Below are 23,254 nucleotides of genomic sequence, written 5' to 3'. Positions count from 1 at the left end.
AAGTCCTGGACCCCATTTTACTTAGGCTTGGTCATTGTGCAACCACTGAAATGGTTTTATGGAACACTGTAGGGGAATTGTAGACACTGGGCTATCCAAATGAATGAGCTATGCATATCTAAATCAGAGCTTGCGTTATTTGTGAATGTACCTTGGTGGATCAGAAAATCTCTTACTTTGTTATTACTTTCTTTATTTGTAATGAAAATTTAAATTCTTCTTAAAGATTCTGGAGATGAGAAGGAGGGAGATGAGACAGAAAATGTGTGACAGAAAAATGGATAAAACTGTCGTAAGTAGTGGGCTAAGTAAGAAGTGTGCTTTTATAGAAATGTTTTTTAGATAATCAACGTATGACTTGTGAAAATATAAAGAGGAAATATTGGGAGAAAATTTTCCTGTTAATTTGCTATGGAATAAAATACAGGATTCCTCCTAGACATCCATCCTTCTTCAAAAGTATTTTCTTATCTCTTGGAAGCTTTTCATTTTAGCTACTATTCTGTCTTTTCTGGTTGTTTTTTTTTGTTTGTTTGTTTGTTTTTTGTCATTAATTTATAAAATATGAGAAAATCTTCATGTGTACACTCGTAACAGTGTGATAATTTAGTCTTCTTCCCTGACAGTCTCCTACCTGTCAAGCTTTTCTGGGGTGGATCACTCCTGATTGCTGCTTTGGATGTTTTTCAAAATGTAATTGGATTCTGAATAGGTCACATACATTCCCGCTATTTTACAGCAAATACACAGGTTACAAACAGCTTGAAAAATATTTGTCAGCTTATTTTCCTGACATAGATATATATTACTGGTATACTGTTTTTGCTTTACAAGTTCGCTCCAAAAAAGACTATCTTTTAGTAAGCCATATTTTGTGGTATGGTCTGGGCTTGTGCTGCAGCCTTTTCCAGTTAGTGTGAAGGTAATACAGTAGCCTTCAATGTCTCATTGCTTTTCTGTTTTCATGGGATTTGTAGGTAATGTGCTTATGGCAAATTTGATCGAACTGGCTAATAAGTTCAGAAGTAGTTCAAAGGTGTGCCTAGATGTGTCTTGCTTCCACAACAGAGGGCCTGAAAATTAATACCGTAAATACAGCCTTGGAGAAAGCTACAGGAGACTAGAAAATGCTAGAAATATATAAATTCATCTCAATAAAAATTTCTGGAGTAAAATAGTTTTATTGTACCGTACAAGATGATACTCATAAGTCTAAAAACTACAAAGCACAAAAAAAAATTCACTGACATAAATATTCTCAGTCAGTTTAATAGAGCAGCGTTGGCTGTATGTTTGAAATTCATGAAGCTTTCATTTTATGATTATCAGCATGTATTGGAAGTAATTTAGATGAACGAAAATTCATTTTCAGTAACTAATTGTCAAATTATTCTGCTTTCAGTTGCATTTCCATCCTTTCTGTTCTGGGAGAGAGAAATATATCTTCTCTGTTAGCACTGAAGATTAGAATAGAGAATAGCGAGGGTTCATTAACTCCTGTTTATATTTCAGAAACCAGTTTTAAAGTGAAATAATACTATTGAGATACAGATTTTAAAAAAGCAGCACAGTTTTCTTCTAGTGGAGCAGCTATTTGCAAATCTATCCTCTAACTGCTGCTACAATTAAATGCAAACCTCTACTACATGAACATATTGAATCCAGGTGTGAGCTCAGTCCTTCTTCTCTTCTGGGCCATTCATACAAGTGTCCCTTTGTTGTTTGAACTTGTACAGCAGTTGTCATCAAACCACTACTCCTGATGATTTCAGAGGCCAGTCATTATTCAGACCAAAGAATTTTATATTTATAACTTGCTCATAAATACAGCTAAGTGGTAGCTTAGTAGCTTAGTTATAACATACTGTATTTGTATTTGTAAGAGGTTCAACAAAGCAAAGTGCAAGGTTTTGCACTTGAGCCGGAGGAATCCCAGGCATCCATACAGACTGGAAGGAGCAATCCTTGAGAGCAGCCCTGTAGAAGAGGACCTGGCAGTTTTGATGGGTGAAATTCTTAACATGAGCCAGCAGTGTGCTCTTGCAGCTTGGAAAGCAAATGGCATGCTGGGCTCCATCAGAAGAGGGGTGGCCAGTAGGGACAGGGAGGTGATTGTCCCTCTCTACTCGGATCTTGTGAGGCCCCATCTGGAGTACTGTGTCCAGGTCTGGAGCCCCCAGTGCAAGAAAGACAGGGAGCTGTTTTAGAGGACCCAGAAGAGAGCCAATGAAGATCAGGGGACTGATGCACCTCCCCTAGGGATACAGGCTGAGGGAGCTGGGCTTGTTCAGCCTGGAGGAGAGAAGGCTGCGGGGTGACCTCATTGCAGCCTTTCAGTACCTAAAGGGAGCCTACAAACAGGAGGGGAATCAACTCTTTGAAAGTGTTGATAACTGCAGGACAAGGGGAAGTGGTTTTAAGTTGAGGGAGGGAGGGTTTAAGTTGGATGTCAGGGGAAAGTTCTTTACAGACAGAGTGGTGAGGTGCTGGAATAGGCTGTTCCATACCTGACAGTATTTTCTCATCTTCTAAGAATATTTTGGAAAAAAAAAAAAATTAGGTTTTATTTGGCTTTCTGATCAGCAGATAAATTAAAACAGGAAATATACTGGAGAAATATACTGAATTTAAGGTTTTATAACATGATAATAAACCTTTTACTGCTTTAGTGCATTTCTTGTAACCTTTTTGCAGATTTGGTTAGTGTTTTAAGTCTTTGACTTTCAAAATATTTTTGTTATTAAAATTCAGTTAGCAAATGTCATTAAACTCTTACTTTTGGACAGTATATTCTTGACATGCTGCTTAATGGAAAACTTGCAGTAGAATTTTCCTGCTAAGTTTGGGAAGATGTTTATTGTTAATATCAATCAAGAAATTTTATGAATATTATAAGGAGTTTACTCTTTGTACATAATCTTTTTTTTTGGTTTAGTTGTTTTTTGTTTTTTTTCTGTTGTAGAAATGTCAGTAGATTTTTTTTTTTCTTTTTCCATCAAAAGTACATCGCAGTTCTTCAAAACAAGTAATTTCACAGAGTTCTATTTAAAAATAACCACCACAGTATCTTAAGAGGGCTGAAAGCTTTTGTTCCTTTTCAAACTGTTTACAGTTGCATATCACAGCTGTTAAAAAACCTCATTATTGAATGGAAATATCTTGTCAGCTCAGAGAGTCTAACAGCTAAAGATAGTCAATGAGGTTTTTAGCCCAGAGTTTTACTTTAGATTCTTAAACACTGCCAAGACTCAGCCAAGGACACCCATTGCTCCCTCCTATCAGTCACTTGGGAATAGTCAGAATGCCAAGTGGAACAGGCTGTAACAAGGCAAGGTGCTGATATGGGCTGCCCATTCATTTTAAGGTCAGGTTCAGTGACAACACAGTGAGAGTCAGTCAACAATAAAATATTGTCTAGTTCTGAAGAGGACTTGTGTTTGTTTTTTGTGACTGCAAATCACAGTTTGAACCTTTTTGCATTGAGAAAAGCAAAGATTTTGTCACTTGAAGTTAATTTTGAAGGGAAGTAGAAGCTGTAGGTTCTGTCAGCCAATAACTGAATTATCAGGCAGAGCACATAACATCAAGTGTAGCAGACGTAAGCAACCTTTACTTCAGAGTCTCTCATCACAATAAAACCAGTTTCAAAATTCCTATTCCTTTTGAAAGGGTAGCAGATTTTGCTGTCACCCATGACAGGTCTCTTCTTCCTGAGGCAGAAAGCTTCAAAGTGAGACCAAAGCTGTGAAAAGTAGGTAAGTTCTGGATAGCAACTGGATCTCATTCACACAGGAAAGAAAAATGTTGTGAATAGACAGACTAAAAGAATAATCCGGTACTTAACCAAGGACTGAAGTCCTTGAAGAGAATAAAGGAAGTACTGTATTTCTGGCTATCTAACTGTATCCCTCTCCGGTGGCAGTTTACTCTAAAACTGCACATATATTCTGTGAGTAAACATTCCTCTGCAACAGTTATGTGTTCAAGATATTTAGGAGAGATGCCTCAGTATCTGTGGAAATGATTATGTTTTTTGACCTCAACTGTGCCAGGTGCAGTACGTTCTGCACTACCAGAGAATCAACACCTTGCAGTATCAGACTCCTTAGTGATATGCCTTTATATCTTGGCAAAACCTCTTACTAAGCACAGCCAAGCAGTGGTACACCATACATCACAGTTGTCAGCCAGTCAGCATGCACTGACCACAGGGACTAAACAGTGGCTGGTTGAACATTTCTGCTTTAAAACCGTGTGGTTCCCAATGCCTTATCAAAAAGATAATTTCAGTAACATTTACTATGAGAGCTCCCTGCTATCTTGTATTTGGAGTGCATCTTATTGTTTCATGTGACCTGATCTAGAGTATGCCATATAGATTAAAAAATTCCTTATTCATAGACTAGTTCTTGTCATTTCAGACAAGAGAGACATTACAGGATGCCAATATCTAGTATCGTGTCTATCACTTCTAATCAAGGCAATGTGATTGTTCTTTAAGAAGTTAAGGAAGTACCATTACCATGTTCTCCTTCTTGAATTAACAGTTCAACACTTTTTTCAGTACTTTTCCTAATGAAAATGTCATTTTTATGTTGTCGCACAAACTAAGAATGTTTCATTATTTCTGAAGATCTCCCTATTTTATAGTAAAATATTTTTTAAAGCTTAAGATTTGTAAAATGTCAAATGGCTGTAGCTGCCATTTAACTGCCATTGTCATGCTGCCTGTGCCCTGAGTATTATTGCTTTATTAGTAGATCTTCTAATACAAGTAATGTGGATCAGGTAGTTTTCTAAACTTTTATTTGCTTTAATAACAGCGAATACTAAATTTCACTGGAGGAATTTAAGAAAAAAACCTCAAGTCACGATGATTAATTAACTTTACTGTGCTAATAACGCTGAAGTCTTTAAAACGTTCTGTGTATCTGAAAGTTTTATGCAGAGTTCTACAGAGCATTTGCTTAGAGCCATTCATGCTCTTCTGCTGAGTGCACGCACTAACTTCTTGAGACAAACTTTTGCTTGTTTTGAAGCTGCCTGTGTTCTCAAATAAATATTTATACTGGCAATTACCCTGTTTGTTTACCAGTCATTCACAGATTGGACTGCATTTGGAAAAATAATTGCCTTGTATAAAGATGTTGTTTATTCTTTGACTGCATGTTTCTGCATTGCCCCTGTAGATGGCATTTCTAAAAACAATTCCAGATGGAAGATATTCCCATATTCTCCAGTTGCTTTAAAAATAGATGCCTCTTTGTGATTCACAGGGATCTCTGTGCACCTCTGAGTTGACCTGAGCTATAAACACGTTATAAATAAAGTGTGCTAAAACAGTAGATACGCATTTTTTTTGCCAATTGTCTTACTGGTTTGCTTTTCTCTCTTGTGAGACATTAGAAGTAAATAAATCCTATCTAGAATTAGATAATTTTTAGAAGAGAGTATCTTAAGGGGCTTTGTGTGTGTTGGTTTTGTTGTTTTTTTTTTTTTGTTTGTTTACAGAAAAGCTGTAATCAGAATAAATTCATGAATCAGTTCACAGTTGTCAAGCTACAAATCTTCGTTTAAGGCACTGGAAGACTTAATTCTGTGCATTAAGATGAAATAGCCTTTTATACACAGAGACATGTCTTGTTCAAATCTGCAAGTACTGTAGCATGAAAATACAAGCTTTTTCATGGTGACAGACGATGGAAAAGCACTCCAACCTGAAGGCTGTAGTAGATCAGGAGTCCTCCTGTTAGTCTTCCCTGCACTCTGAGCTACTAGATGCAAAATACCTTGTTCTTAATTGGTTGTGCCCTTAAGAGTTCAAATGACAAGAGAGCTCCTTGATATGGCTTATCTCTTGATTGATGTGAGAAGAATCATTCTGACACGTTTCCCACGTAGCTCCTAATCATGCTGTAAAATCTTTGGCTTTATCAAGCAAAGTGATCATCCATTATAACATCATCACTTGCTGATGATTTCCTTGAGTTTCCTGTTAAAAATGAGGTGTTCAGAGAGTCAGCTTTGGCATCCAGGCTCGAAGATGATTACTGTATGGAATTTTTTAAGGTGGATATCCTGTTCTTATCAAGACTATACCGTCAGACTTGTCTTTTTGGTTCTTCAAATACTTGATAACCTTTGTGTGTTTCCTAAACAGTTACTCATCAGAAATGTCTGTTACTTTCCAAAATGTTTAGTGCTTAAATACTTCAGAAATGTTTAAGAACTAAATATCTCAGAACTTTTAATGGACAGTGTCATAAAATGTGGCCTCTTTCTCAGTGGAAGATAAACAAACCAGTCTATTGCCCAACTAGTTAAAAGAGATCTGCAAGCTGCTGTCAGTTTTCAACTTCTCTGCTAGAGTAAAGGAAATATGAAAGGGTATCTAATAATAACATGAACCAAACTCCTTGCTTTAGCAGTCATGTTGTTAATAGAGCTACAGATGGGTGAATTCTTCTCAAGCTGACTAAAGATGAGAAATGCTAAGCTAAAACTTGTGTAGGCCTCATTTAGTCTTAAAGTGTGGCATTTGTGAAACAATGGTGTGAAATATGATCTGTACCTTTCAACAAAACTGAATGAAAGAGAAGCAGAATAATGGGTCATGAGGAGAGTATGAGCACTCTTGGATTGGTTTTGTTGTACAACTACTGCAGCCATGGAAGCTTCTCTCTTCTCTTTTCTGAGGCTACAGGCTTAGCAGACGTGATGAGGACTCATTCCTCTAATAAAGCTTTTCAGCATTTTTGCTGTATGGCCATCATATAGGAAAAGTTGCTACCTACAGAAACTGCTGGGAGAAGGAAAGGTCAGACTGAGTACATTTTTGAGATAAAGGAAATGTAAGTTTCATAAGAAATAACACTGAGGAGCAAGTGCTTAATAAAACAGCAGGAGGGGAAAGTAAGAGTTTAGATATTAATTTTCATATGAGATCTGCTTTCTTGGTTATCATTGGATAGGGAAGGGAAGATTATTTGGGGGTAAACAGATCTCACACAGACAATATACATTAAAATGTATAACATTCAGTTATAAAGCATTTCATTACTCTGTTCTGGGGGCTGATTTATGGTAAAACAGCACACAGCAGTTTTTGACGTTTCTAGGGTTTACGAAGTAATATAATATTCTCTGAATGTTTTCAAAACATAAAATACCTGGTAAAATGACCAAATAATTTACAGAGGATATGGGTTGGTGCGGTTTTTAATTTTTTTCCAAAAAGGATTTCTGTAATTCCAACTTTTGAAAAAGTTTAATGAAAGCTTGCTGTTTGAGTTCTGAACTTTTTCCACTTTTATAAATATTCTGATTTGCAAATGCAAAATTCCAGTATTATCAAGATGGTATAATTTTGCCTACCAAAGTTTGATTTTGTCTGAAGAGCTTCTTTATTTTAAAGTGAAGTGCTTGTCAGAAAACTAGGCTCTTCACACAGTCCCAAACATCACAGAGATTTAAGAGGTGGTGTTAGCTTTGTAAACATCCACTGCTTTATGTACACCTTGTTTTGCCCCATGCCCTGCCATAAAAGAAAGATACATGCAGTGTTACTTCCAAAGGAAGAAATATTTTTCCCTTATCTTTCCAAGCCTGTAAAAGCAACCCCAGGGATGTTTTAAAGAAGATTATAGCATGTCCCACTGCAGACTTCAAATGTAGTTAACAGATGGTGTGCTATCTGTTACAGTGGAATTGCTGTACCATTTGGGTGTCATTCAAATGGATCACTTTCATGGACAGAGTAGGTACTAAAGGGCATATCTGTGTGTGTACTCAGATCACTGGAATAACTTCCTATGGCTGTTAAGGGAAAGAAACTTATCAACACAAAATTACGCTCAAAATTATGCCTGTATTTTTGCTATGGCAAATGTTAAAGAGGCAAAAATGAAAATGTCATTAGTAAGCATCCTCTACACCCTTGTTATTTCCTGACCAAAGCTGTAGAAGATGTAAATTTCTCTTTTTGTACCCAAAACAGAGATTGTGGAAGGTGAAAAATCCTTTCAGTTCATTACCATTATCTGCTGATGGTGGAGGAAAGGGAGAGGAGAAGCTAGATCAGATTTGATTTTAAAAATAACATTGTCAGATATTCAGTGCAGAAAGAGCAGACATGAGAGACTCTTTTTGGGTAAGTTGCTGCTTGGTATTCAGGAAGTTTCATGCGTTGGTTGATGGGATTCACACTACAGTCTGAGAAATAATCTGCCAGGAAAGATGGAATGAGTTCTGGAATCACACAACGAAAATGAGGTAAGAAAATCTGAAGCAGTGGAATGCAGTGGATCTTCATAGGTATAGATTTTTAGTCTCAGACTTTTCTAGAAAGAATTGAAGGGTTAATTAGAGCTCACAATCACTGTCATACATAGCAACAGTCAGGACAGTTTCTGCTTTCTCTTCAATGCAGCTATCAATTCATCTATCATTTGTACGCTCAGTTGTTTATCAACATTGTGAAATTCCCCTCAGATCCTCTTCCCACTTCTAAGCCAGCATTCCTGATATGCTCTTTATAGCCCAAATGCCTAGACTGAGTCCCAGGCAATCTGAAACCAGCTGTAAACCTTACATTCATTCAGTGGGATTTGGAACAGGCCCAGCAACAAGAACATTGCAAATTAGGAATGATGTGGAAAAGTGGGTGTCATGGCAAAAATATGTGCGTGGGTGCTTGTATAAAGCCTGCAAACAATATGCTTCTGCTGTGCTTTTCCAGCTATTATTTCTTTTTAGCTGCCAGTTTTAAAATAATGCAATTAGAAACTTTATTATGGATTTGATTCATATTTTCATATGCAAGTAGACAAGGGGGATTTGCATGAAGATATTTTTCTCTTATTTTGCAAAAGGGGAAAGAATTTGAAGGCAGGGAATGATTTTGATTGAAGTGCATTTGAGGGAGATGCAGGAATATAATCTTCCCTTTGAGAGAAAAACTGAAGTACAGAGCTGAGCTGTATCTTTTGAAAGAGTTTCATACTAAGTTGCTTAGTCCGTGCCACATGTAATTAGTGCATGCTGGATTGATGACCATTTACACAATAAATCAAGTTTTGACCAAACAAATCTCTCTTCATGTTACCATTTTACTTTACTGGCTGCTTTCTTTTGGCTTCATCCTACCCCACTCCTCTATACCTCCTGTTTTCTTTTTTTTTCTGCAAGGACTTGGAAATGTCTCTGTGTGTGCTGAGAGCGCCAGGCATTCATTATGGGGAGTCTCACTGTGGAGACAATGAAACTATGCAGAGCAGGATGGTGTTGTCACTATCTTTTTCAGAGTCTGCCTTCAATATGGGAAAAGTTCTCTGAAACAGCTTCTATCCTGGCTTCCCTCAGGTTGTTGTGACCTTTTGTTTTTGTGCAACTGGAGCTTCATTAGTTTGTTGCCGCATGCACAATTTCCAAAGGCTGCTTTGAAGACATGTTAATTATAGTAATAATTTCCAACTCATTTACTAGTCATTGCCTATTTTCTTGCAGGGCAAAAGTGGAAATAAGATCTTGCCCAAGCCACTCCTTGCTGAACAGTAATGCCTTAAGTCAAATCTGAATCTGGATTTTTTTTCTCCAGTAAATTTTGCCAGAAGCCGTCATTTTTCCGAGGCCTGTGCAAGTAACTGCTTAATGCAAACATTAATACTCTAGATCATTTCACACATTAGTAATAGGGGAAGCATTTAGCCATCAGAGGAAGAAAAAAATCTATTAGAACACTTCATTTACTAGAAGCTAAATAAGCTGTTATTCTGTGCAAGTTCACAGTTACAGTACCTTCCCTTTAAGCTTGTGAACAAGCCTTTGGGCTGCGCTGCTTATTTGATCATCATAACCATCAGTAGCTTTACTGTAGAAACTCCAACAAGAACTCCCTGTCTGGGGGCTTGATTTTGTGAGGAACTGAGTACCACCTGGAAAGTATTTTATGTCCACAGTTTCTGGCGAAGACAGTTCCAACTGGCCTAGGCCTTTGGCCAGGATTTATCAAGAGAAATATAGGCATCTTTTTAAAAAGAGCCAAAGATAGTCATATGTGAACATAATTGGTAAATGCATGGTACAGTCCATTTGCACATGCAAATCTCCTAATGTAAATACGGACTTGCGTGTGTATTCACATATTTTATGGACTCTGATTTGGCACCTATGTGAATTTAGTCCTCACTGTTACTAGTTTCTGTGATGGATTTGTGCGTTTTGACAAGATGTAACCACAGTTTCTGAACTCTAGTTGAGTTCTGGTGTTGTGTTTCACAGGGTGAGCTTGTTGAAACTTGTTTGAGCCCCATTCACTTGTGCTGTGCACAAAGAAGAAATCTCATTCTCCCAGTTCATCTACTGGAAAGAAAAGTAAACATATGTCATCAGCCATTTGCTCCTGCTGTTATACATACCTACAAATGAAAACTCTTTGCTTTGTATTTCCTGAGAGCACCCTGTTTGCAGATGATTCGAGTGTCGAGCTGCAGGAAGAACTGACATTGTGTGATAGGTGTAGGCATTTTAACTTTAAGGAAATAACTCGGTGGTGAAGCAGCTATTGAGTCATTTTGTTCATATTTTATGCTTTCTTAGTTTCCCACACTCTCTGGAGTGGAAATAGACTCACTGATGATATGGTAGCATGTCAGTCGTTTGGTGGTAGTTAAAACTTGATTGTCAAAGGTGGCCACATAGGGAGAGATTGTGGAGATGGTCAGCCCGGTGCAGGGGAGCTAGGGAATGTCCTCCTTCAGCTACAATGACACCACAGTGCTTTTGTGTCAAGTGCTTGGGTAATTCCAGTTTGAGAAATGCAGTTATGTTGAATAAGCCTAAGTACTCCAAGGTTTCACTTAGGGAAAGGAACTATTGCTTTGGAGTTCCTCAAGCAGGAGCACTCTCAAGAGCCATCATGCTGACAGCATGCAGGACATGCACTTAATAAAATACATTTGTTCAGGTGCTCTCAAATGATAGGGAAATAGTGAGGCAAATCATATATTACACATTTCAATGTTGGATTGTCACAGACTGAGCAAATGGCTCTGCTTTCTTTAAAGATTGAGGTTATTTTAGAGATTTTTGTAAAGAATTTGTTCTCTGCTTCTGTCTCTGCTTCTGTCTCTGCTTCTGTCTCTGCTTCTCTCTCTGCTTCTCTCTCTGCTTCTCTCTCTGCTTCTCTCTCTGCTTCTCTCTCTGCTTCTCTCTCTGCTTCTCACTTTTTTTTTTTTTTTTTAATTAGAAGAAGTTACCTTAAATACAGAAATTTCCAGCACTTTCTAGTTCAACTATGCTAAAAATGTTCTAAATATTGTAATCTTTTCAGACATTTTGAAGTTTCTACTTTCTGATCATAAGCAAGATCTGCAGGGGCCTTTAATGACAGTTACTGAAAACTAACATTGATTTCATTTGGAATTGTAGAGGAAGGTTGTAATTATTTGTTACTCTTATTTGTGTGGTCTGTTGGAATTACTGCTTGTTGGCAGAGGACAAACATAGATGAAATACAAGTTCTAAAAGGATAATTTCTTGTTCCAAGTAAGACTTCATAAAGTTTAGAAATTTCTGTAAGAATTTTGTTTGTGTTACGGAAAATGTCATTTCTAACAGAATTTTGTGTTCAGTTTCTTTCTGTGAGGCTGTCAGCTCATTTTTGGAAATTGAATACTACAAGGGAATTCCATTCTTCATTTTCTTTATCTGTGTGCTGTGCATTTTGGTGTTGCTGGGGACTGTATTTTGCCTTCATGGCTGTAGGGCTGCACAGTGAAACATATGGGATCACACTAGCTGGTTTCTGCCAGATGAGTTCTGAAAACCTGTTATTTCAAATTTTAGTGATGTACAGTGAAGAGGGGATACTGTCCTTTACCTACCATAACTCTCTGAGAATGTATTTGTGGATCTGATTTGTGGTGCGTGTATGAATACATTCCTTGCATGTATGAATACATTCCTTCATAATTAGAAGATAGCGTTCAGTGCTTTCTTTAATTGCTATTCACGCATGTTAAGACACATCAGAAGTGCATATTCCTTTGGCTTCCCAGGACCACATGCTGTTACTTTATAGCGTAGTCCTTTGAGAAGCACACAGTGTTTACTGCCTGATTTCTCAAAAGAAGGACATACAGGCATGGATAGAATATTAAATGCATCCTTTTTTGGTGTATGCAAAAAAGCCCATATTTGTTATTTTCTCACCATGTAGAGTATTTCATTGCTGTCTTGAAAAAACAGTGTAGATGATAGAAGTGCCTGTAATCAAATAATTTTTACTACAGGTGGGAACTTTTCACGCAGCTGTGCCAAGCTGTGCAATTTGACAAGAGACTGATTTCAGTTTGCTGCATAGCTAAAAAAAAAGAAACCAGGTGAAACAACTAAATGCTGACATTTGAGTAGGAGCAATAAATCAAACAGGTGGGTGGGGGAAAAGGAATGTTCCTGTCTTCAGAAAGAAGCCTGCTTTTTTTTTCCATGTGAAAATAAAATGTGTTTGCATAAGGTGGCTTATTTGCTCCCCATATCGTTATATATGGGATATGATGTAAAATAAATAAATAATAATAATGGCCTGGTAGATAAGCTCAGTAGTTTGCCAATGTCATGAATATCTAATTCATTAGAGGAAGGAATTCAAAATGTTTAACAAAATAATCATCTTGTGTGTGCTAGTAATTTCTACGCTTGTTTTCCTGTCAAAGCTGTTCTTTAATATCTGTATTTGGCAGTAGGAGCTTTCATTGAGAGCAGAACTGATCAGTAGTCTCAAAGTAATCATTAACTGGGAGAAATCATTAGATCAAAGTTAATTCATCTGTAATAGTTTCTGGCATGAAAGGAAACATTCAGTGCAGTGAGATCTTGTCTACAGAAGATATGCAAAGATTGTCTTGAGGAATTAGAGGCAGGAAACTGTAAAAAAGGTGAAAAGACTGGCATAGCACAGTCCTTCCCTACTGCCTAATAACAGAGTTTGTTGTGTAACAAATGAGTTGTTGGTTTTGGAAGACATTGTTAATCACATTTCTGTTTGTGTCTCATCCTACTGCTCAACTTTGAACTCTTTGCCCAGTTCTCTGTTATTGGACTGAAGATTGCTCCTGTAAACCTGTGATGATTCTGGAATTTCTCCTTGAGATGTAATTCTGTTATAGTGAGAAGGAAGAGGGAAGATACATACTTTTTTTTTCTTTTTCTTTTCTGAGCAGGTAAATTCATGGTTGGACGTATGTAGTGTATACAGATAATGCCTCTTTCTATTTTCTTCTCACAATTCCTACCTCTCATGTGCTAAGGGGTGTACAGTTAGTGACAAACACTTTTAATTATCTCATATGTTCAGTGCCATCTCTAAATTTTAGCCTGAATTTCCCAAGATGAACTGATGTGTCTAGGAATGAGTAATAGCTACTTTTTCAAAAGCAGATAGTGGAAACAAAGCAATAGCTTAGCAATGATAATAACTGCTTTCTGATGAGGAGTAAAGTATTTAAATTCAGACATAATCTTCCTTGAAATAGCTTATGGTGTAACTGAAATTTTCTTTGTGTTTCAAGTGATGGATTATGGAACTGTAGCTGCTATGTTTTGGGCTTACCAACCTTTTGTATGACTTTGGAGCTATCACCCACAGATGAGTTATTCAAGTGACATGTGCAATGTGTTTCATTTTAATACTGTGTTTCTATGGTTTTATACACAAATTAGGAATCCTCTTAAATTATGCTTTGCAAAAATGCCTGTGAAATTGATTTGTATATATTTATTTGTTGGATTTACAGATGCCTGTATGTGCTTGCTGACACAGTACAGTTCAGCTGCTAACTCACAGAAGGCTTTTAAGCTTGTTATTTCTTCCATGGGAAGTTTGTTGCTATGGAATGTATGTGATACAAAATAACAGAAGTAGAAAAGTACCTACTGCCATGCTTGGATAGATCTGTCCCTTTCAGTCATGGCATTTAAAGGACTGGAATGGATCATGGTAATATTAAGTCATGTTTATTTTTGTACAGAGATCAATGCATGCAAGACTTCAGTGCGTAGATGGATTATGGATATGTATGTATATATCTATATATACGCATACAGGTATTTATATAAACCTGAGGAAGAGTCAAGTGACATAGGTTTGGAAATTACTTGAAAGTATAGCTGAATGCCACTAGCTAGAATTGCAGTCTGGTGTTACATCCATCTGGTGCCTTGAGGGACTCCTGAAATTAAAATTTAAGCTATTTCCCTCCATGTTTTTGTGGTGGCTCCATCGAGTAGAATATGCTCTGCAGTTCATAGGTTGATAATATATAGTGCAGTAAGTGATGAAGTGTTGTGAATTTCAGTGAGTTTTGTGGATCTACAGTAATACTTACAGACATGAGAGAATGGAGGAGGAAAAAGCCTGTTTTACAGAAGGTCACTAATCTGTTCTCCCAGAAATACAATATGAATATTAACAATATTTTCATTACAATAATGCTCTTCTCTGGCAAGTAACAGATAAGATGCTATGGAGTAGCAGCTGTTGTAAAAGTAGTTTCTATGGCATTTGTTTGACAGTAATGAGTCTGGATCCTCTGAGTTGGACTTTTTCACCAGATTTTCACCCTAAGAAGTCATGGGAAATCTGCTTGTGGAGCACACTGAACTTGAGCAGGTCCAGATCCAGGACCGAGAACTAGATGTGATGGTAACACAGAATTTGTTACTGTGCACAGAAAGCTATAACAAAAGATGGCAGTTGGTATCTTTCCGTTCAATAGCATGATCTTCCTCTGAGCATTTAGGAAAAAAAAATCTAATTGTACTGCCCCTTCTTTGAATTCTGTTAAAGAGCACTGTAATTTGGTAATGTCTAAGGTAATTTAATGTATGGGTAACACGGGTAGGAATAAGAGGCATTAAGGACGTGTAATGCTTTGTAAGACTTATACTCACTTGGTTATAAAGCTGCTAAATTTTAGTAATTTTAGTTAATGTTTTCCATATGGGATATCTGCCTCAGCTTAAATAGTTCTGAAAAATGTTCAGCAGGAAGGGTGCAGCCATTGCTAAGAAAGCATCAGGAGGGGTCTGTTTACTTAGGTTTAAAGAAATTTAGCTTATACATTGGGATTTTTGCAACTTCATGATTTTGTTGAAGTGGAGGAGAACAGAATTTGGTAGTCATTACTATCTTCTTTTATTTTGGTGAGAAAACTATCAAGATTTGGCCAAATTAGAAAACTCTAAAAATCTCATATATGTACTTAGTCTGATGAGATTTGATAGAATTTGGCAGCAACACCATTGAAGTATCCATTCACGTTAAGCATATCCCAGCCTGCCAATTAGACTGCGTATCTGGTAACTCCTCTTGACCATAATTCATATTCCAGTACAGGGCTACAAGGGCAGCGAGGTGATTTCTTATTCCTTAGCTATGGAGATTCACTGTTATGCAAGTCATAGAAGAAAGAAGCAGAACAATTGCTTGATAAGAAAAAGAAATGTCATCCCCCTGTTCAGGAGTAAGATTTTGTAGCAGACTTTATTTTGTTGTGTCCTAAACTGACTGAGCATATTTATCTACATATTTCTTTGTGTGAAATGGAATTCCAGCCTGGACCACACTTGTTTACTCCTGAAATTCACGTATAAAACCTGTCAGCATATATAGATTTTCACAGTTATTTGCTTGCTCAATTGTATATTACTTAATGATATTTTAATGTATTGCAACCCTTAAACAACAGTACTAAAGGTGCATGGACTGAAGTTTGTGGTAAGTCTACCATCTGGAAGTCTGAATTCATAGTGAAGAGTACATCTGGAGTGCTGAAGGATAACTTTCTCTCTGAGGTTAAAACAGTCTGCTACAGAGCAGTTTGGTAGTTTAACAGATTCTACCCCATGCTCCTGAAGTCTTGTCTAAGCCTGGGAACTCGGAATGTGCTTTACTAGTTAGCAACCACTGATATTCTGAAGATGCATATTAATTATCTTACTTTCCATAACTACTCTGAAGAATGTTTTCCAGCAAAGTTCATGCAACAGCATTCCTCATGAAAGTGGTGGTTCTGTAGTGACAGCAAATGGTTTTTCCCTTTAAAAAAAAAATATATATATATATATATATATAAAGCAGATTCTAAATTTCAGCTGAGTACAAAACTCCAGCAAAAAGTCCTTTTGTTTTCTTTTTTAATGGCTAACCATTAGTGATTGTGAAAATAGAATGCATTTCAAAAGTAGTTTAAGAGCTGCTTTCATCAATCTTTATTATTTATTCGTTGACTTAGATGACAGATCTGAGCTACTTTATAGTTGGAGGTGTGGCTGATGGCTTGCGTGCCCTTCTTGACCTTGTCAAGGGCAAACATAGTTTAAAGTTGTTTATAAACTATAAATTTCATGGTAAAGAATGATGTGAAAAATAAATTCAGTGTTCTTCTGAAATGATTAAAAGAACATTGTGTAAACAGGATACCGCAGTAGGGCAGTCTCTGAAGGGTGTGATCTATTCCTAAGACTATTATGAATGTACATGTAGTAGAAGCTTATTGTTAAAAAAAAGACTTCTGTCACTATGCTTGGTGAGAACAGCAGTAACTATGCAGCTATTATCTGCATACAGCAGTGAATCTACTACAAGATGTTCGTGCTTACCATTTTAAAAAATGAAACAAGGGTGAGCACCATCATTATTTCAAGGAAACCATTCACAGTAAGTGGAAGAGATTTCTTTGTTCCTGACCACTTGAGGGCTTAGAGGTATAAAACTTCTCTTTAGTAAGAAAAGGCTGCAAAGTCAAGGGCATTCAAATAGGTTGTCTATGGTTATTAGATGTTGCCCATTAATTACATTGATTCTGAGATTTGCCTTGTTTGGATCTAGATTTCAGATTGAGATTTTTCCCTATATTCATTTTGTGTTTTCCTGTATGCTTTCTGATTTCTGGATTATTTAGGATAGGAAGAATTCAATTCGACTCCCACTAAGTAGTGTGCATACTCCTCTGAATGAGTTTACAAAACAAATTTCAAAGACAAAATTATATTTAATCAAATTCAGATATTCTTAAATTATATTAGATGCCTGTATTCTGGCCATGCTTGTCTCAAGCATGAAGGGGTAAAAATTCTAATCAAGGTTTTTTCTGCTACTTAATGTCCTGTGAGGACTGTTCTGACCCCATACAGATTTGTTATTATTATTATTATTTTTAACTTGAAAAGCAGGAACACTTCTAATTCCACATAAACAAAACTTTCCATGCAAAGTTTTCATCCAGAGTGAACCAAGATGGTGCTGGTATTGGAAAACAAAAAAATAATTGGATGCTGAGTGTAATTTCAGTCTGAACAGGGACTTCCCTGAAACTTATTTAAGCCCCCCGCATACACGGCTCTCATTGCAACCCTTAAACAACAGTACTGAAGGTGCATGGACTGAAGTTTCATCTACAAAATTAAAAGCCAATAGGCAATAAACAAAATAGAAGCAAAGCACATTGTCAATCTCACAAGTTAATTTGGACTTAGCACAATTAGATCTTACTAAATTTCCTTATTAGCCTGTCAGAACCCAGACTGCCTTTAGTGAAGGCAGTGGTAGCAATTACGAAGAGCAACATGAAGATTCTGTATTTGGAGTTTAGTTCAGTTCCATGTAAGGGGGAGTGGAAAGGCAGTGGATGGAGGAAACGTATATAAAAAAAATACAGGGTAGTAGGTTGCACTAAGCAAATTTATCTGTAGGAAAATTGGAAAATTTTTCCAGCTTCCTGTGTATTATTTAAAAATTAATGCTTTCGCATGAGTATGATTATAACTGGTTGTGCTCCAGGTTTTGGCCATTTGCTACACAGAATTTGAAATCAAGCTCTTCCTGTAATTTCTATACGCTTTATTATCTTGCTGGTTGCAAGTTGAGTGTTTAGTTTAAGTGTTTAGTTCAATTTATGAGCTAGAAATCAGGGTAGAACACCACAGGAAAAAAAAAAAAGAGCCAGTTAAAGAGAAATTTTCTGTTTCAGCTTAATATTTAGAGCTACTTTCAGCCAAACCAGAAATTCATGATTAAATACTGAAACCTTTTATAATGTGTGCTCGACTTCGGTGTATATATCCAGACTAGAATTTTGCAACTTTGTCATTTTTTAGAGCCAAATTATGGTTCTGCTTTTCGTTCCAAATACTATCATGATCCAAAAGCAATCCATTGACTGTTACAGATGTTGCATCCCATTCATTGTGAATGAAGACATGGGAAGTCTGTCCTTGATTGAGCAGCAGCGATATAATCTTTTCGAATATCTTATCAGATATTAAATTAGCTGAGGTCATCAAGATGACAGGTACTGCACTTCTGAACTTTAAGGAGCAAGAGTGAACATAAAAAGTGAAAAACCCACAAGAGGATGTAATTGATATCCGTATAGCTCTGCTGCTCCAAAACATATTTTTGCAAATGCATAATCCAAGAACCACCCACACAGAATTTGATCTTAGCAGACTGAGCAGCATTAGATGATAATGATTTTTCCTTTAGTAATTTTTGTTGGCTAAAAGTTGTGTAAAAAACAGTTCCTTCATATCCATTCTGGATTTCCCAAATAATTCTGTGAGTGGATAACACTGATGAGTGTATGACACTTTTTACTTTGGAAGGTTTGCAGATATTCTACAATAGCTGTTGATGCAATTCTCTCTTATTTCAGTCCTGTTTATTAGTTATATACTAAATGTTGGTTTTGGTCATAAGAAGAATAGATACATACAGTACTCTGAGTATGTTATCAAAATATGCAGGTTCTATTCTTTATTTGCATGTAATAATGATGAAATAATGCTATTCGGAACTAAAGTAATTATATAACTCTTTTCAAAAATTTTGATGTGAAATTGCATGAGAAATTTGAACAGCCTCTCTCACATTGACTTTCAATAATATTTTTATGAGATTGAGAAGGTGGGTCCCATCTTGGCAAGTATAAACAGTTTGGACTAGTTCCAAGGGGAATTCTTTGTTTTGTGTTGTTATTTTTGATTAAAAAAATACTCAGACGTGATGCATAGACAATTTCCTGAAGATAAATTAATTGCTTCTTTTGATAGCTCTCATATTACTAGTTGTCTGTCAATAACTAAACTAGTGCAGTAGCATTGTTGCCTTCAACAAAACAAAATTGTGACCACGCATTTGGCTACTTGTAACCTTAGTCCTCATCAGGTAATAAAGATGCCATACTATGGTGTAATTCTAATTAAAAACAAAAACAAAAACAAAAACAAAAAAAAGCACGCTGGAAAAACATGCAAACATCTTGGTGATCTTTGTTTAAGATGCATGTAGATGTGATGTAGATGTGACACAAAGAGGTAAACAAAAATCACCTAGCTGAATTGACACTTCTGGGCCCACCCCATGGCTGCAAATATTTTAGTAATTTTGAATAATGTGTTATTGATTTTTATGAATCACTCTTGAGAAGTTATTGTTGTCACATTATAAATTTCTTGAACTTCTTGCAGTTGAACTACAAGTAGTGATTATATTCTTGTCTTGAATGTTCCCAAACCCTAGAATATAGTGTATTTTCAAGACCCAGGAAATTCTGGGACCTCCCAGATGGTGTTGTGTACAGTTATTCCACATTATCACAGGAGTTGAGGGTAATTAAGGCTGGATGGGCATTCATGAGCTCTCTGACTCAACTATCTGCCCAGTCAGCATCTGATGAGGTTGCTCAGAGCTGTGTCTAGTTGTACATAGAATCATAGACTCCTCAGAGTTGGAAGGGACCTTTATAGGTCATCTAGTCCAGCTCCTCTGCAATGAACAGGGACATCTTTAGAGGCTGTAAAGAGCTTCAGGGAGAGAAGTGGCACAAGATCCCTGTGAAACTGATCCACTCTTAGCCTGCTCTCATTAGGAAAATGTTTTTCCATATACCCAGTTTGACACTTGCTTATTTATGCTTGTCAGTGATCATCCTCCTACCACATACCACTGTCTCTGTCCTCTCAGTAACCTCCTCACAGGCACCCATCAAAAGTCATCTCTTCTCCAGGCTGAGCAGACTCCCTGCTTTCCTTATGGACTGAGTGCTCCAGCTCCAGCCATTGCAGTGACATCCATTGAACTTGCTCCAGTTCATCCTTATCTTTCCTGCACTGTTGGTACCAGAGCTAGGTGCAGCAGTGTGGTTTAATGACACTTACTGGGTCCTGTGCCAGAACAATTTTTTTTCTAACAACCTGACAGGTACCGAAGTGGCCTTGTCCAAAATCAGGATGTGATAGCTGTGTGTGTCCACAACTGAACACAAATTGTTTTTATGGCAGGTAAAAACTGATGATTCCTTTTCTTCAAGCAGCCTTATGTTAGGAGTCTCACTGTGGTAAAAAAAAATTACAGGATCTGTCTGACGTGAGTGAGGTCTGTCCAAATGTTCCAGCAAACCCATTTCTGGGGCAGGGTTACTGTATTAGATATTAAAAAATGTGCTGATTCTGCTTATTTTGCAGAAGATAATTTTTTCTCCTGAAGCTTCTCATTAAAATTCTTTTTCCTTAAAAATAAAGATGTAGAAGAAGATTAAGATATTCACTCCAAACAAATATCTGATACTTTTTGACTAAAAGCAAAATTGTTAGTTTTAAAAAATATTGCTTAGAGTGTAAAAATCACATTAAGTTCGTAAGGTATTATAACATATGGCAAAGTAGCCACAATCATAATAAAAATTAGTTACTACCATATGTAAAATACTTGTATAACACTCCCAGTATGTATGTCTCTGTATTATTATTGTTTCAGTCTCAATGTATGGAAACTTCTCCACTTTTGATTCTCTTTATGGATATTTATATGTGCATGCTGAGACAGAGTAGGCTCCTTTGGATACTGTAAGAGAGAATGTCTTGACAGCTTCTAAATCAGCCTGGTATGTGAGTAAAGTTATTGAGAATTCCTGTGGTCCAGGGGCTGTATAAACAATTGAAAGATCATGGTGAAACTGGAATTACAGCATAGAAAAATTTCAATGGAAGTGAAATTTAAATGAAATTGTGTTATTCCACTAGTAGAAATAAAGAAGCTGAAGGGATGGAGAGATCTCAATGAATGATTCATTCATTCTGAGCTGGATGTTGCATAACAAAAGCTTAGTCTCACAAATAAACCAGTTTTGGTTGCTAAAGACAAAATAGATTTTGTGAATACGTAGAGATAATTATTGCTAATAATAGCCAGTAGTACCAGTATTTCTAAAAAGCAAGCTAACATTTCAGTCTGCTCAATACTAAAACTGGTTCTAGACCTACATTAATAGATTCTCAGAAAAGCCTATTTTTTTCTCATGTAGGGAGAGCAAAAAGTATGTATTATAGAGAAGGCAAAGGAAGAGGCAAAGCTCCTTTTTTTAAATACTAAATATAATATCCATAATTCCTATAGCATGGGACTTGAACAGTGTAGGACAAGTTTGTCCTTGGTCAGTCTTTAGGTATGTTTTGAACATTCAAATATTCATTTCTTTCCCACATTTTATATGGTACATCAATTTCATTGTTTCTGTTGAATATTTAAAATGATCTTCAATTAAATATTCAATATTCAGTAATATTTGTATAAGCTATATAGTACACACTTTTGTATTCAATAGCACTTAAATAATTTTGTGGCTTATTTTAAGGAGAACATCATACCTTTGTGTAATGAATACAAGGATAACACTGTGAAGTGTTAAGATTCAGTTTAGAAGTTGGGCTTCCTGAAAACGAAATATCCTAGGCAATGAAAGAGGTTCCCAAACTCTTTCATCTTATCTTTCATATATAAAATATAACAATAATTAAAAAATAATAATCTAAGAAGTAGGAAAAATTACCTAAATGCAAAAGTTTTAATGGATTTGAAAATGCTTCTGTGTTTAGCAGCCTTGGCAGGATTTTCAGTGGGATGATGAAAGGCTTCCCATGGAACTATAAAGTAATCCTGGAAAACTTTCCAGTTTCAAAAGACTGTGTCGTCCTACCCTGTGCTTTGTATCTCCTTTCAGACTTCATTGGGCACCCCCACATGATATCACAGCAATGACTGTTGCACTCTGGCCTCAGAAAGGCTTTCTACAATGTGCCAGAATCTAAGGACTGCCCCTTCCCTCATTTCTGTCATTGCAGCCAATCCGTCAGTCTAATGTCTCTGTGACATGCCTGCCATGCCTGGCACAGCCCTTGAAACCTTCAGTCTGATTGCTCTCTGCTTATATCTAACACTGAAAATGAAGCCATGTTTCTGGATAACATTTACAGCCCCATGCAGTAGACAGAAGGCTTGCATTAGTGGTTCAAAGCCATTGGAAAATACTAGGAAGTTGTTATTTGCTAGAGTTACTGTATGTTCTTGCATTATCCTCTTGTTCCATAAAACTATCCAAGTAAAAAAAAAGTCCGTTTTGTAGCTGAGAGGGTAGAAATTTTAATTTGGAAAGTCTGAAAATGACTACTGTATTTCTTAAAACTTTTTTTTTATATTTTATTTTATTTTTTTTAGATACACCAAGAAAATCTGTGAGGATGAGTTGCATTGAATCAAAAAAGTTTTAAGCATGTGAAACTTAGAATCGCACCCAACTCCACTTTTACTGTGCACACGCATTGGTTAGTAGTAACTTAGTAAAAATTTATATCTCTGTAAAGTCAGGTCACTTTCTTACTAAATATGGTCTGTGGTGCAAAGCCTGGAAAGGGAGGAGCTTTCTTCGTTACCTTTTGGTGAACCTTGGGGAGCCTGCAACTCTGTTAAGAGATCCCCATTGACAGAAACTCTTTATGGGTGAGAAAGCTTGCCTTCATTTACTGGTGAATAAGCAAAAATGACAGTATAGGTCAGACCCTGTTGAATTTTGATATGTAACAGCTTAGCATTTTGGTCAGATGCTGTTAAATTTTAAGTTTTCAGATAAAATGCAGTTGCTGCTAAGTAATATAAGAGCACAAGAATAGACTTAAACATTCTAAGTGTCTGCTGTATCACTCCCCCCCAGCTAATCCTTCTTTCTTTGTCCAAAGAAGTCTGTGCTGCTGTCAGAGCTTTTTTTTCTGTTTACCCTGGAGCCCAATGTTACATGCAGTTTTTTGAGCTTTCAAGGTGGAGTTTCAGATTTCTGTTATATAATTTATTTTGGGACAAAACCCCTAATTAAACAAGCAAGACCTGTTTCACTGCTCTGAATAGTTGCAAAGGAGTTGTACT

This window comes from Lagopus leucura, unplaced genomic scaffold, assembly GCF_019238085.1.
Source record: "Lagopus leucura isolate 7727_CA_CO unplaced genomic scaffold, USGS_WTPT01 Super-Scaffold_73, whole genome shotgun sequence".
NCBI classification, from domain to species: Eukaryota; Metazoa; Chordata; class Aves; order Galliformes; family Phasianidae; genus Lagopus; species Lagopus leucura.
The sequence above is the reverse complement of the archived record's forward strand: the minus strand, read 5'-3'. Positions refer to the sequence as shown.